The sequence below is a fragment of the Amblyraja radiata genome, chromosome 9 (genome assembly GCF_010909765.2).
Source record: "Amblyraja radiata isolate CabotCenter1 chromosome 9, sAmbRad1.1.pri, whole genome shotgun sequence".
Taxonomy (NCBI): domain Eukaryota; kingdom Metazoa; phylum Chordata; class Chondrichthyes; order Rajiformes; family Rajidae; genus Amblyraja; species Amblyraja radiata.
The window spans coordinates 47,637,057-47,650,976 of NC_045964.1; the positions used below are offsets into that span (position 1 = coordinate 47,637,057).

At 43.2% G+C, this 13,920-nt stretch overlaps 1 long non-coding RNA gene across 1 annotated transcript; it reads left to right on the plus strand.

Moving 5' to 3' along the window:
• The first annotated feature begins 2,655 nt into the window (after positions 1-2,655).
• On the plus strand, positions 2,656-8,600 carry LOC116977343. The gene is made up of 3 exons (XR_004413196.1): positions 2,656-2,781; positions 7,721-7,725; positions 8,588-8,600. It is a non-coding gene; the product is annotated as an uncharacterized LOC116977343 (long non-coding RNA).
• The last annotated feature ends 5,320 nt before the right edge of the window (positions 8,601-13,920 follow it).

Sequence of the window (13,920 nt, forward strand, 5' to 3'; positions counted from 1 at the left end):
GTTCCCGGCTTTCAAATTCTGCCGCTAAGGGGAAAGTCATTCCCCCTGCTGTGACTCGTTGCAATGCGTGTAGCGATATGACATGCATGCGTCCTGGCGGGGTTCTTCACGTAGTCATTCACGTGACTCCGAAGTAAAATAAGGAGATTTAAGTTAGCTGTGGTGCTTCATGCAGTGTGACTTTGTCATTGCAACAAATTGCCATTGCCAACTGTGCATCAGGGGACATAGTAAATTGTTATTATCACTGTTAGCTTCTTGGAATTGACTCACGAAACAATTATCATCTTGAACAACAGCTCGAACAACTGCAGCGGGCTGGAGGTAAGGCAAAACGGAAGTCGGACCGGCCGGTTTACTCGGACGAGTCCGGTGCGGAAGACTCACCGCCCGAGAGTGGCAAAGGTGGCCGTTTGAGCCGTACGGAAAGGCTCATGGAGCAAATGCTCCAGCTAGACTTGCTCCGGGAGATGGGGCAAGCTCGCCAAGGGAGCCCAAGCACTCCCGCTCCAGTGCACTATCAAGCACTGGCCATCGCATCTCCCTCAGCAGAGGGGAGCGTTGGCGACCAGAACTGAGCTCGTCAAGAACAGGGGTCACTGGCTGAAGAAACCGGGAGTATGCTTGGGGTACAGGATCAGGAAGAGCTGCTGGGAGTGGTGAACCGCTACACGGCAACACCGTGAGCGGGACGGCCGTTACAGCCTAAACTGGCGGTCAGCATTGACTACCTGTCCTTTAAACCACTGCAAGAACAGGTAGTCAATGAGGCGTTGCACCTCTACACGCCTCCTGAAAATTGCATTTCGCTCAATGTGCCTGCCGTTAATAGTCAAATCTGAGGGTACATTGGGCAGGGTATCAGAACCCAAGAATTAAAACTGCAAAAGATATTGAAGCTCCTGACGTGGGCTATCAGCTCATATACTCGTTCCGTGGACGGGATTGACATGACAACAAACCAACAAGACACCCTGGCACTACTGTGCAACACACAGTATGAGATTAACAACCTCCGGAAGTAGGCCATAAGACCTGCCCTCAACCCTAAATTCGCAGGACTGTGTAGAACGCCGACCTCAGAACCACAGATCCTGCTATTTGTCAAGGACTTGCCAAAGCAAGTGAAAGATCTGGACGAAGAATCCAAGGCATTTGGCCTCATGAGGGCAGGACCCGGAACGAGCAAAACCACGCAACACAGATGGCAGTACCCCTTCCCATCCACCAGCAAGTGTCTACTTCATGGTACTGGTGAAAGCTCGGGGCCCGCATACCATCCCCGGAAGTCTTTTTTAGGACAGGGCCCAGAGCGGGCCCCATGGAAAATGCGCCACCCCCCAACAGCACCAACCCGACAGACAAGGAACCAGAAACCGAAGAAATGAACACACCACCAATAACAATGGAGGTAGGTGGGTCTGGTTCCTACCAGTACATAAAAGGTGGGGGGATTGTGCTAACAGGGTGGAGACTACACCTGTTTATGGATGCATGGAGGACTATCACACTTGATAGTTATATACTTAATAGTATTCAAGGATATAAAATTGAATTCATTCAAGAAAACATGCCACCACTTCAGCATGCACCCCAAAGGGGTTTTACCCTCTCACTAAAAGAAAAACGTGAGGGACAAGCAGAACTGGTGAGGTTACATACAAAGGGTATCATAGAGAAATCTAAACATGAACCTTGTATCAAATATATATACGAAGTTGTATCAAATATATTTACTAAAACCAAAAAAGATGGTGGATGTCGCATCATCATTGACCACATTGAATACTGGGGCAACAGTGGCAGTACAAATCGTTGCCTAATGTTCTAACATCAGCCCCAAGACTGTTTACCAAGATATTGGTAAACAGTATTGGTATGTTGCAGTCCATGTGTTGTAGTTGGGCCTGGATAGCGAGTGGATCACGAACTTGAGGTTTTAGTAGTTGCTTAGCTACTGGAAGGATAGTGCGGGTTTGTCTGGACATCAAACGCTGTGCAGGTGAACCTAAAACTGTGTCCCTCGAAATGTTGCATAAGTTGTGAAGGTCCAGAAAGACATCAGACCCCACCCTTTTAGATTTCTCCATCACCTGTTTCACACGGCGAATGAGTCTTTCCGCTAACCCATTCGATTGCGGATATTCCGGGCTGCTGGTGACATGTTTGAAACCCCAGCATGGGGCAAAGTCTTTGAAGCTTTGGCTTGTAAGTTGTCCTGCATTGTCCGACATGAGGGAGAGAGGGGCCCCGTGAGCTGAGAAGTGTCTTGCCATTTCTGAATAACTGAATTTACATGCGCATTAAAAACATAACCTGCCGGTGAGCGAACCAAGACCATCTCAGCAGTTCTCATATGGCTACGCCAGTGTCCCGGACTTAGCGCTAAAGACTAATGGAGAGACTGTGGGTTCCAACCCTAATGGCTCACCAACGGCCAAAGAGCCACCGGTATTATTGACCAAATCACCTATTAGACCACCGGTGATGTCACCTGTGAAGTCTCCAACTGGAGGCGTGGGTTCGGATCCCACTTCTGACACCATATAAGAACATGTAATAACTCAGAATACGTACATAAATATAAGTTGTTTACTATAGTAAACTCACAGAGCTCAAATACATAGGCGTTGTCAGCTCAAGCTCAACAACAAATCTAACTAGAGGTTGGACTAACAGACTAGATAATATGAGACACTCAACCAGATGACTGTTTGAGTATGCAGCGGTATACAGTAAAACATGACATGGATCAGGTCAATTAATACTGACTGATCTACAGTAAATACAGAGGACCAATTTTAATTAAGAATTTTGCACATCTCCTGCAGTTCCACACATAAATGGTCATTAGTTTTGAGGGGGCTTATTCTCTCTTTAGTTACTCGTTCTCCTTTAATATGCATAGAAAACCTCTTTGGATTGTCCTGAATCATATCTAGCAGAGTGATCTCATGGCTAATTTTACTCTTCTGATTTCATTCTTAGGAATGCTCTTCATGCTCTATACTCTTCTAAGGATACATATGATCCCAGTTGCCTATACCTGACCCACACCTTCTCCGTTGTCCTGACCGGAGCCTCAATTCCTGCATAATTCAGGATTCCTTACTCCCTTTCACCCTAACGGGTACATGCATACCTTGAACTCTCAAAATCACACTTCTAAAAGCAATCCACTTTTCGGATGTCTCTTTGCCTGCAAACAATATACTCCCATCAATTTTTGCAAGTTACTGCCGAATGCAGAGATAAAGCAAAAATTGAAAGAATATAAAACAATTCCAATGAGCTCTTGTCATGGCTCAAACATTTGATATCAGCAGTCCTCTAATTATTGTCTCAGGCCATCGAACAAATGCATTTTGAATTTAGAAGTTATTAAAATACAGTTAGAAAAATGTGACCATTTTTTGAATTAAAAAAAGAAAGATTACTATGATAGCATTGAAATAAAATTTCACCAGAGCTAAAATGTTATTGTTTTTTTCCAACCATTTTGCAGTAATAACTATGATATTAATTCCAAAAGACTTAATATTTGCATGGAAATTACTGCTCTGCCATCCTTTGTGCAAGCATCCCACATTTATGTTCACATGTTGGAATCAGTCTTACAGAAAATCCCTGTGTGAAAATCCTTCGGAATCAAACATCGATTTTTAAACCATAAAAAGAAAAATAAGTAGAATTATTCATTCTCTGACAAAGAATATTCTTCATGAAAATGTGAAGGAATGGATCTGCCTCTGCATTTTTTTTTCAGATCAATGATTTATGTTAATATACAGTCGATGTCATCTTAATGGATTAAGTAAAAGCATTTCTTGTAATTCTCCCCTGATATTTGCTCTGATGATAATACCACATTGATCTATCGAGAGAAGGCAGGAGATTGGATTTCTAGTTGGAAGGGATTTCTTTGCCTTAAATAATTCCCATGGCCAACCAAATTGCATCAGATTTGGTTGGCAAGTTTGCACCCATTCAATAAAACACCCTGTTAAAATAGGGAAGGTTCCTCAATGGAAACCAAACACTTAAATTCATTTCAAAGAGAGGCACAAAAAGCTGGAGCATCTCAACGGGACAGGCAGCATGTCTGGGGAGAAGGAACGGGCGATGTTTCAGGTCAAGACCCTTCCTTTTATTCAATTTGGTTAATTAATTTCTTCACTTCAATGATAAGGGTTATCTATATTACTAAAACTCTGTTCTTGACCGCTTTTGGCGATCTGTGCTGCGATTTCCGAGAGAACGCCGCCACCTACCGCCGTCATTTTTGGCCACCTCGCTCAGAGCCCCCCTCTGCCGCACGTGTGCCGAGGATTTTTCCCGTCGATGAAATATGACCGAGATATTAATGTTTTTACATCATTCCCCATTCTCTCTGCTGCCCCCGCTGGCGGCAGGGGAGGGAGGGACTATAAAACCCGGAAGCGTCCCGCTTCAATCACTTTCTTCCCGACCATGACATGAGAGGGTCACGGCTCTCTGAGCCGCTGCTCTACTCCCAGGTGTGTCCCCTGCATGTGTTTTTTCAGCCAATCGATATGTATGTTGTTCACCATTCACCATGGTCTGAAGTTTCTTGGCATTTTGTTGGAAAGAGTTTGTAAATTTGTCTCTCTATATTGTGTTTGAAATGTGTATTGAAAATAAAAACCATTTGTATATTTGTCTACCTATATTGTCTTTGAAATGTGTATTGAACATGAAATGCATTTGTATATTTGTCTATCTATATTGTGTTTGAAATGTGTATTGAACATGAAATGCATTTGTATATTTGTCTATCTATAATGTTTTTGAAATGTGTATTGAACATGAAAAGCATTTGTATATTTGTCTATCTATATTGTGTTTGAAATGTGTATTGAACATGAAATGCATTTGTATATTTGTCTATCTATATTGTGTTTGAAATGTATATTGAACATGATATGCATTTGCATATTTGTCTATCTATTGAACATGAAATGCATTTGTATATTTGTCTATCTATATTGTGTTTGAAATGTGTATTGAAAATAAAAAGCATTTGTTATTGTTATAAAGCGTTTGCAAATTTGTTTCTCTTGGGTTTTAAAATGGTTGCACCCGTTTTCAGGTGACTAAAGCATGATGTCTTTGAAATGTTGATGTAAATTGAAATGCATTTGTTGCAACGTTTTCAGGCGAGTAATGCATGAATAAAGCTTTATATTTGGACCAGAACTGTGTTTAAATTTAAAATTGGCGCTCATTTTGTGATTTTGGCGGTTGCAAGATGGCGGCGATGACGTGATTTCCGGTGTTTGGGAACCCGGCGGCGATGATGTCATTTCCGGTCGGAGGCAAGATGGCGGTGGTGACGTCATTTCCGGTCCGAGGTAAGATGGCGGCGATGATGTAATTTCCGGTCGGAGGTAAGATGGCGCTGCCTGCTGAAGACAGAGTGCACGAGGTGTTGAATAATTCTACAGAACTGGTAAATATTCGGCTGCTTTCTCTATGGTAAGTCTGTGTTTGTTGGACGTTATTTAAAAGCAGCATTTTGTTTCAGCAAAAGACTCTACAGCAGGATTTGAATATTCGTTTTGCACAGTGTATTTCAGTGTTGTGTGTGTGAATGTGTGTGTGTGAACATATATATATGTGTGTGTGTGAATATATATATGTGTGTGCGTGTGTGTGTGTGAATATATATATATGTGTGTGTGTGAATATATATGTGTGTGTGTGAATATATATGTGTGCGTGTGTGTGTGAATATATATGTGTGCGTGTGTGTGTGTGAATATATATGTGTGTGTGAATATATATGTGTGTGTGTGTGAATATATATGTGTGTGTGAATATATGTGTGTGTGTGTGTGAATATATATGTATGTGTGTGAATATATATGTGTGTGTGTGTGTGTGTGAATATGTGTGTGTGTGTGCATGGATATATGTGTGTGAATATATATATGTGTGCATATATGTATATGTGTGTGTGTGTGAATTTATATGAATGTGTGTGTGAATATATATGAATGTGTGTGTGAATATATATGTATGTGTATGTGTATATGTGTGTGTCTGAATAGGGGGTTGCACGTAAGGTCACAAGGTCATAGGACTTGACGCACGGAGCCGCTCAATCCATCTGGAAGACATCCGTCACTTCCAGTATATGTTATTAATGCAAGAAACACGTACTTTCCTATCTGTTAAAAACCGCCAAAATGTTGAATTTGTGCTCTGAAATTTTTTTTGGAAGTTGGGGTAAGTGTGAGAGACATGTACCCAACATTAGAATTCCAAACGTGAAATGAAATGAAGGTAAAGAGAAGCGAGAATTGAAGGGACAACAGCAGCTAAAGTGCTTGGTAAACATTGGCTGTGCAGATATCGTAATTGAAAATATCGGAATTATCGCGTTTGCTCACTGCATTTCATCAACAGTAAGGCATTATTCCTTTTTTTTATTGATTCCTTTGGTATCTAAAAATTCTCAGAAGTGATAAATCTGGCTGTAAATTTTTCTTCAGAAGCGTTTTCATTTTGTACGTAAAAACCTACTTGAGAACCATGGGCGATTTAAAAAAAAAAAAATACAGCCAGATTTATTACTTCTGAAACTTTTTAGTTGCCAAAGAAATCAAGAAAAAACACAAATAATGCTTTAGTGTTGATGAAATGCAGTGAGCAAACGGCCAATGTTCGCTAAGCATCTCCCTGGAAGATGGAGTTGGAAACAATGGTAAGTGCCTACCAGCAGTACATCGCGTGTAATCCATTTGGTGTAGCGTGACCCGACTGCCATGAAACCTCCCTATATGTGTGTGTGTGAATATGTGTGTGTGTGTGTGTGTGTGTGTGTGTGTGAATATGTATGTGTGTGAATATATGTGTGTGTGTGTGTGTACATGTGTGTGTGTGTACATGTGTGTGTCTGAACACGTGTGTGAGTGAATATGTGTGTGTGAATATGTGCGTGTCTGTATATGTATGTGTGTGAGTAAATATGTGTGTGTGAATATGTGTGTGTATATGTGTGTGAGTGCATGTGAATATATATACGTGTGTGTGTGTGAATATGTGCGCGTGTGTATATGTATGTGTGTGTGCATGATTATATGTGTGTGAATATGAGTGTGGGTGTGTGTGCATATGTGTGTTAGTGCATGTGAATATATATATGTGTGTGTGTGTGAAATAATATAGTATTTCGTAGTTCAGAGCTTATTTGTTATGTTTAATAGCGTGATGGCTGTCAGGAAGAAGCTGTTCCTCAATGTAGATGTTACAGTTTTTAGTTTACAAAAGTCGGACGTGACTCCAGAAGTCGGGCATCAGTCAGTCCACAAGCTGTGAGAGTCAGTCCAAAGGCCATGAGTTAATCCCAAGGCAGTGAGTGAGTCCACAGGTCATGAGTAAATCGCTCACTGCCCCCTCCTCCACTGACATCCCCCACCTCAAGACGCTGCCCTCCGCATGGCTATAGGATGCACCCCCTACTGAAGCCGTCCACATCCCCTGCATGAGGACACCCCACCCCCTTCTCATCAGTTCACGACAACCCCCGCCTGAAGCTGTGCCCCTCCCTTGGCTGCACAATGTTTACCACCCCCCACCCCACGCCGACAGCCCCTACCTCAAAAAAATGTTTTGCACAAAATCTTCAGTGCTCATTAACTGAAATTGTCTTTAGGCTGCTTTTTCAACATCATGTCAGGAAATGTTAGAGGTCAAGGTGATGTGGCTATTGCTGTAGTATCCTCTAGGATAGCAGCTACATTTCTGCCTGGTGGAAGAACTACACATTCTCGATTCAAGATATCCATCCAAGTGGCCGAGGATACATTGTGCAACATCGAGAAGAACTCTAAGATGGCACATTTCACGAGGCAAGTGAAAGTCATTGTTTGGGATGAATGTCCAATGATTAGGAGAGAATGCTTTGAAGTTGTGGACAGAACTCTTCCAGATGTCTTCAGCAACACCACGCATTTTGGTGCCCTCCCCCTGTCAGTACAGGCCTCAGTGACTGACCTGCCAGCCCTCAGTGACTGAGCTGCCAGCCCAAAATTCCATTCTGCCCACAAACTCCATACTAGCCCTCTGGAAACCAGTACCCAACATACTAGCTCAACAGAAATATGAAGGGAAATGTCAAAGATTTCCTCACTTCGAAAAGGATAAGCTCAATACCACTCAGACGAATGAAAAGACCGCCTTGCCCGACCAAGCCACTATTGACCAAGATAAGAAAGCGGCAAAAGAAGAAGCATCAGGAAAATGAGATGGCTTTCTGATCTGTGCTGTACATTCCACAAGCATTGCCTTCTAGCTATATATCTTTGTAAAAAAGTAAAACAAAACTTTCTTGGATGCAGTATGATCGGATTGAATGAACTGTATTGTATTGTATTGTATTCAAATTTATTGTCATTGTCTCAGTTAGAGACAACGAAATGAATTTCCCTTACAGGCAGTATCATAAAAATAAATAAATAATAATAAATAATAAAACATATTAAAATAAAATAGAATTTAAAAAAAAGCACAAACACTGAAAGTCCACGACACAACATAACACAGTGGCACCAAGGTGAGGAAGGCACCATAGTTCAGCCAGCCTCCCCTCCGATCTTCCCAGTTGTTCACTCATGGTCGAGGCCTTCCTAGCACCCGCAGTCGCTGCCCCGGGTGGCCCGATGCGCAGGCCCTCTCGCCGGGCTGGTGGAACGCCGACGTCGAACCCCGACGGTGAACATCCTCCTCCTCGGCGGCCCAGACCTCCCAATCAGCCGCCTCCCACAGCCGGAGTCCGCAGCTCCCGAGTCCGCAGGCCGAGCCGGGCAGAGTCGCAGGACCCCACGATGTTTGTCAGCGCCGCCCGCGTTGGGAGCTCCGCGAACCACAGCTCCAGGATGTCGGTGCCGCAGGTCCAGCACTCCGGGCTCCAGACGGCGATCCCCGGTAAGGCATCGCCAGCCCCGCGATGTATCAGCGCTGTCCCGCCGCTGCTGGAGCTCTGGTCGATCCCGGCAGGAATGGCCGCGCCAATCCAGGTAGGTAGGCCGCTGGGGGGGGGGGGCCGAGGACGCAACTCGAATAATAGTCGCGTCCTCTCCAGGATGCGACTGAAGGACGGTATCCCCCTTACCGTGCCCGCTTCCCCCACATAAAGACATTAAAAAAAACATCAAAAACACACTTTAACAAAAACAAAAAAACAAAAAAACAAAAAGATACCGGGCTGTAGGTGGAGGCAGCTGACACCAGCGCCACCGGAAGTACAATACAGTACTGGTTGGCTCCTTCCATACCCCATTACCCCTTTCACTGCCCCCCCCCCTCCCCCCTACTTTTCCTTCCTGGTCTTTCGAAAGCAAAATAACGAATTGAACTACTGACCATCTGTCTGGCTTGACTTCTGATGGCACTCAATAGCTTGCATGTCAAGAGGAGCTTGGACAAGACTGTAGGAATCCTAATAATGCCTGTGAATAGAACAAATATACCAAGGACCTGTGTTCATTTAAGTTGAATGTAACCTGCCATTTTGTTAGGCCCCTTGGATTGCAGAGTGTTTTTTGAAATGCAAATAAACATTTTAAATCTAAAAAAAAAGGAAGGCTGTGCCCTTGATAGAAGGGGCTGAGTCCACCACTCTCTACAGTTCTGTTCATCCTCTTAGTATACAGCAAAATCAGCTGTCAAAAAATCCTGTGCCAATATCCCTCTGCTATAGAATTATGTCAATGGATGTGCGACTCTGCTAATTCCCCTTTTTGATTCCTCAGACTTACACAGAACATGCATCTGAGTTGTCAAATTCCATCTCAACTTCATTCATTTAAAGCTCGAATGAAATACTTATTTTGCTGTCTTCTTTGGAGAAGGCTGAGAAATATTTCTGCCACTTTTCAGTAATCATCAGTGTTTACCCATAAAATAAGAAACTATTTTAATTTTCCCCAATCTCTTTTTTATTATACAAAACAAAATCTATTTTTGAATTTGATAGAATTCATTTTTCATTTGTAATTTGTAGTTTAAAACAATTTTGTGTTCTGCAACACCATTTCACTCCTCTACTTTCAAAGTTTTGCACTGGGAGCCTTCATATTTTACACATTCTAAGATGCTAAATGAATACTAAAGACACCATCATCAACATTTTCCTTGCAAAAAGCACTACATACAGTATTATTCTTTGCCCCTACAGGCACTAAACCTAATGCTGCAAATTATATTGGAATGCATCAGTGTAGCATCTGATTTGTTTACCCACAATAAAATTTGATCAGGATCACCTCAGGAGAAAGCATACTGTTTACATTGCAGATGACGTTTGCCATGTTGCAAAAGGAAGCATTTCACTAATTCACACAATAGTCATCAAATTATTTCCATTGAAGATTAATACATAAATACTTAAAACGTTCAGTTGTAATTCTCCTTACTGCTCCAGTACCAGCGGAATGAGGCTTTTTAAAATAATAGTCGCAGACAAACAGGTTTATACAGAATTGTCTCAGAGGCTGTCGTTTTAAGGCAACGATCAATAGATACATTTTATTAAATTGTTGAGCAACAATCTCATATTTTTCGTATATTCCTGACGGTTATTTCTGTGCTCTATACCATTAGTACGGTTCTTAACTGCCATCCTATTGCGTTATTTGTCCTTTGCAATCTTACAACAATGAAATAAATATGACTATTAGATTAATGTGCGTTCTGCTATTTTCTGAGCTGCAGCCAGCCTGGGCCAGATTGATTGGGACTGAATCTTCTGAGAGACATGGAATCATACAGCATAGATACAGCTCAATGAATTGCTGCCAACTAGCAAGAACTATTTCTGCATTAATCCCGATTCATGCTCCTCACACTCCCATTAATTACCCCCAGATTAGGATGTGAGGTGAACCTCATGAGTAACCGGGAGAATGTGCAAACCCCACACAAACATCACTGGAGGTTAGGACTGAACCTGGGCCCCTGATGCTGTGAGGTTAAGGTTTAGTTTTTTTATTATTACATGTAGTGAGGTACAGTGAAAAGCTTTTGTTTGAGTGCCATTGAATCACAGTGCTACAGAATCTCTTGCCCAGAGTAGGAGAATCGAGGACCAGAGGACATATGTTCAAGGTGAAGGGGAAAAGATTTAATAGGAATCCGAGGGGTAAATTTTTCACACAAAGGGTGGTGGGGGTACGGAACAAGCTGCCAGAGGAGGTAGTTGAGGTTGGGGCTATCCCAACGTTTAAGAAACAGTTAGACAGGTACATGGATAGGACATGTTTGGAGGGATATGAACCAAATGCAGGCAGGTGGGACAAGTGCAGTTGAGACATGTTGGCCAATGTGGGAAAGTTGGACCAAATGGCCTGTTTCCACACTGTATGACTCTGTGACACTATGACGCTAAATGCTGGGTGTTTGAGTTTGTTTGAGTGCCATCGATAATATTGGGGGGCCAGGGAGAGGTAGCTAACTGGATACAGATTGGCTTCATGGAAGAAAGCAGAAGGTGGTGGTGGCAGGGTGCTTTTTGCACTGGGGGCCTGTGAAAGTAGTGTGCCTCAGGGATTGTTCTTTATGGTTTATATCAATGATTTGGATGAGAATTTATAAGGCATGATTAGTAAGTTTGCAGTTGACACACTAAAGTAGATGGTATTGTAGACGGTGAAGATGGTTATCAAAAATTACAGCGGCTCTTGGGCAAGTGGGGCGTGGAAAGGCTAATGGCGTTTAATGCAGGTAAGTTTGAGGTGTTGCTTTTCGGAAAGTCAATATCGGGCAGGAATTTCATAGTGAATGACGGGCCATGGGGAGTATTGTAGAATAGTAAGATTAAACGAGAACTTACTAGTTTGAAGTTTGATCGTTATTTTATGAGGAGTAACGTTGAGGGAATACGTGAAGAACCCCGCCAGGACGCATGCGTGTCATTCTTCAAAGCAGCGGTGTGAAATCACAGATAACTGTAATGACTAAACATAGTAAGATTAGAGAAGAGATACCAGTTGAGTATATGATCAAGGGTGGAGCAACTCCGCACCACCCAACCACGCAACTCCGTGGTTCTCCCCCGCCAGCTTTCCCGCAGCCTTCGTGGATCTGGTCCATGTCTCCACCTGTAAGGTAAGTGGAAGGAACGCAGAGTCTCCTTACCTGCTGTTCCCGACTTTCAATTCTGGAACGCAGAGTCTCCTTACCTGCTGTTCTCGGCTTTCAATTTTTGCCGCTAAGTGGAACGTCGTTCCCCCTGCTGTGACTCGTTGCAATGCGTGTAGCGATATGACACGCATGCGCCCTGGTGGGGTTCTTCACGTAGTCACTCACGTGACTCCGAAGTAAAACAGAGGGATCTAGGAGTGCAGGTGCATTGTTCCCTGAAAGCGGCATCACAGGTAGAAAGGGTGGTAAAAAAATAGGCTCTCAGTACATTGCCCTACATCAGTCAGGGTATAGAGTACAGAAGTTGGGATGTCATGTTCCAATTGTACAAGATGTTGTTGAGGCCACATTTGGAGTACTGTGTTCAGTTTTGGTCGATAAACTGGAACGAGTGCAGTGAGGATTTATGAGGATGTTCCAGGACTAGATGGGCTGAGCTATAGGGAGAGGTTGGGCAAGGTAGGATATTATTCCTTGGAATTTTAGAAGGCTGAGGAATGATTTTTTTAGACCTGTATAAAATCTTGAAACAAATAGATAGGGTGAATGCTTTTACCCAAAGTAATGCCCCTGTCCCACTTAGGCGATTTTTAGGTGACTACAGGCGACTAGGATGTCGCCATATGGTTGCCGGGGTGTGGCCTGTATGGTCTCCTCAGTTTCCCAAAGAGCCGTACCTTTTTTCTGGTCGCCGCTGGATTTTGAAATGTTCAAAACTTTTCGGCGACAGTCGGCACCGTGGGCTTGATGCCAACGATCGTAGCCTGACGTAGTGCTGTCGCCAGGATGACGTAGGTTGTTGCCAGGATGAAGTAGGTTGTCGCCGGTGCTGACTTCAGTGAATTCCATTGGCGACTACCTACGTCAACCTACGTCAACCGGCGAAAGGTACCGGTGACTGAATTGTCTTATCTTGTCGTAGCTAGTCACGGGTGGACGTAGGTTGTCATAGGTGTGGTCGTAGGTGGACGTCCTATGGGTCACCGGTTGTCGGTAGCTTGCCGTTGCTTGACATCGACTAGGAGGTAGGTTGTTGTAGACATTGTCATTGACATTGTCGTAGGGGGGTCCAGTCCCCGGTTTATCGGCGACCTGCTACGACTATGACAGTCGCCGGCAGTCGCTGAAAAAATCACCTAAGTGGAACAGGCCCATTAGCTGTAGCAGTCTGAGCTGTAAGAAAGGGTTGGGCAGGATAGGACTTTATTCCTTGGAGCGAGGAGGCTGAGAAGTGATTATGTAGAGCTTTATAAAATCATAAGGGGAAAATATAGGGTGAATGCATGGAATCTTTTACCCTAGGGGAATCAAGAACCAGAGGACATAAGTTTAAGAGGAGAAAGAAAAGATTTAATAGGAACCTGATGGGCAACATTTTCACTCAGAGGATGGTGGATATCTGGCAGTTCTGGAATGAGCTGCCAGAGCAGGTTGTTGAGGGAGGTGCTATAACAGCATTTAAAAGTACACTTGAACAGGTGTATGGATGAACAAAGAGGAAGATGACTGAACTTTATTGCCTTCCATCACAGTGAGAAATGTTCATTCCACTGTGGTGGATGTTTATGTTAAACTCTATTGTGCATTGTGTTCTTTTTATTCATATGGTTGTAAAGTAACTCAAATTTCACTGTACCAATTGGTGCATGTGACAATAAATGTGAACTTGAACTTGGAGAGAATAGGTTTAGAGGGATATGGACCAAATGCGGGCAATTGGGACTAGCTTAGATGGGCCATTTTGGTTAGCATGGA